Source organism: Muntiacus reevesi, chromosome 10, assembly GCF_963930625.1.
Source record: "Muntiacus reevesi chromosome 10, mMunRee1.1, whole genome shotgun sequence".
NCBI lineage: Eukaryota > Metazoa > Chordata > Mammalia > Artiodactyla > Cervidae > Muntiacus > Muntiacus reevesi.
Window position 1 is genome coordinate 59,263,382 of NC_089258.1, and position 2,304 is coordinate 59,265,685.

Sequence of the window (2,304 nt, forward strand, 5' to 3'; positions counted from 1 at the left end):
CTAATGCTACTTCTTGCTTCAAGGTTACATTATAAATCAACTGAGAGGGGCAAAAACCTTGTAGATCAGCAGGAGGATGAGCAGAACAATCTAAACTATAGAAAGTCCTAAAGTGCGCATCTGACTTACAGAAAGAATGAGGTTTAAAGGGTAGTAATTAACAGATATTAACATGGCTGGCACCCTGCAAGTTTCATTGCAAAGATCACAGGAATTGATTTATAGTGTTCCCATGTGACTAATGAAAGTAGACTGGTGACCATATTGTTCCAAGTGATTGCATTAGAGAACATTATTACTTTAGAGAAGACTATGATAAAAATAAAATCATTATCGCCAAAGACCAAACAAAATAATTCTAAGAATCAACATTTTACATTGAATGCTCATATTTTACTGTTAGTAACTCTCTTTCAAAGTGATTAAAAACTCTAAAGAAGTGTCAGTTCTGCTCTTCATTTTATTTTCCTCTTGGAAGAGAGATTCAAAACCTTCCTGATGTCAGCACTTAGAAAGGTTAATTATTCATAGAGAACAATGAAGAGGAAGCACTAGATTTAATTGGACACATGCTTCTCACATTTAAAGATAGGGGAGTAGATAATGATGTCCCTTTTGTGCCCTTCCAAAAGAAATATGAGGAATTGATAATGTCTCACATTAAGTCTTACAGGAAGAAAATGTAGCACATGCATTTTTGTAAATCACTCAATTATTAAGGAAAAAGCTCATAAGAAATGTGGTCTCAATAAAATGTTATCCTTTTAGGATGTTTAAATATGGCCAACGTTAAATATCTTATCTTAGAAGAAGTAAAAGATGACATTCTCTACCTCTAGAGACTAGAAGGAAAAAAATTGTTTTTTCTGGTTGCACTGTGCAGCTTGCAGGATCTTAGTTCCCTGACCAGGTACTGAACCCAGGCCATCTTCAATGAGAGTGCCAAGTCCTAACCACTAAACAGTCAAGCAATTCCCTAAGAGGAAATTTATATATGTACTCCTGGTGGCTTGGTTGGTAAAGAATTCGCCTGCAATGCTGGAGACCTGAGTTCCATCCCTGGATTGGGAAGATCTCCTGGAGGAGGGCACGGCAATCCACTCCAGTATTCTTGCCTGGAGAATCCCCATGGACAGAGGAGCCTGGCAAGCTATAGTCCATGGGGTTGCAGAGTCTGACATGACTAAGCGGCTAAGCACAGCACATGAAGTTATACTCAGTTCAGTTCAGCCCTTCAGTCGTGTCCGACTCTTTGTGACCCCAGGGACTGCAGCATGCCAGGCTTCCCTGTCCATCACCAACTCCTGGAGCCTGCTCAAACTCATGTCCATTGAGTTGAAGTTATACTAGATACAGTATAGGTGCTCTGAGCCAGCTTGTATACAATAATTTTGAGGTGACAGAGCAGACCACTATAAAGAATTAGAGCTCTGTCTCAGCAGATCTTGTGACAGGATGATTATAATTTAACAGGACATTTTCATCAGTTGCAGCAGTGACTATGACAGAAGGAATGACAGACAGGCACACCTTAAATGGATAATTCTAATAGTTCGATTCTGAGGGAAAATTGGATGAATGAGTGAAAACTGAACGAATTATTCAGTGCAAGTCTGTGGGTCAGGACAAAGGGACAACATCTGAGGCAGAGACCACCATGCACCTGTGAGCTCAGAGAAACACTACTTTTTTCTGCTTCACTCAAAAATCCATTATACAAATGGGCTCCTGGTGGCCAGCAAGAATCAAACTACTCTGAATTCTAAACAGGCTCCAGCTAGAACATCTATCTGACACTTTTTTAAATTTTCCTTTAATTTTTTGGCCATGCCACATGATATACAGGATCTTAGTTCCCCCACCAGGGATTGAACCTGGGCCCTCTGCAGTGGAAACACAGAGTCCTAACCACTGGACCACCAGGGAATTCCTGTCTGACACTTTTATATATTAGACTGCATCTAAACATTTACAAATGATGGTTCTGAATTCATACACACAACAGGTTAACTTTCATTCAAACTGAAATTCTTTTGACATTTATTTTATAAGCTAATGTTCTTAAATTACTCTTTGATAAATACATTCAAATTTATCTAAATGAGTTTATTTTGGCTTTGTGGTAGACAGCCTTTCAATATGGCTGCCAACAACTCTTCCCATCTCTTTAAGCATAACCCACTCCTCTCATCAAGAATAGATGAGGAGTATGACAAAACCCACTGAAATGTTGTAAAGTGATTGGCCTCCAACTAATAAAATAATATTTAAAAAAAAAAAAAAAAAAAGAATAGATGAGGTGAA

At 38.5% G+C, this 2,304-nt stretch overlaps 1 non-coding gene across 1 annotated transcript; it reads right to left on the minus strand.

Annotated features, from left to right (window-relative positions):
- Positions 1-1,853: 1,853 nt before the first annotated feature.
- TRNAG-UCC (transfer RNA glycine (anticodon UCC)) lies at positions 1,854-1,926 on the minus strand. The gene has a single exon. It is a non-coding gene; the product is annotated as a tRNA-Gly (tRNA).
- Between the last annotated feature and the right edge of the window lie 378 nt (positions 1,927-2,304).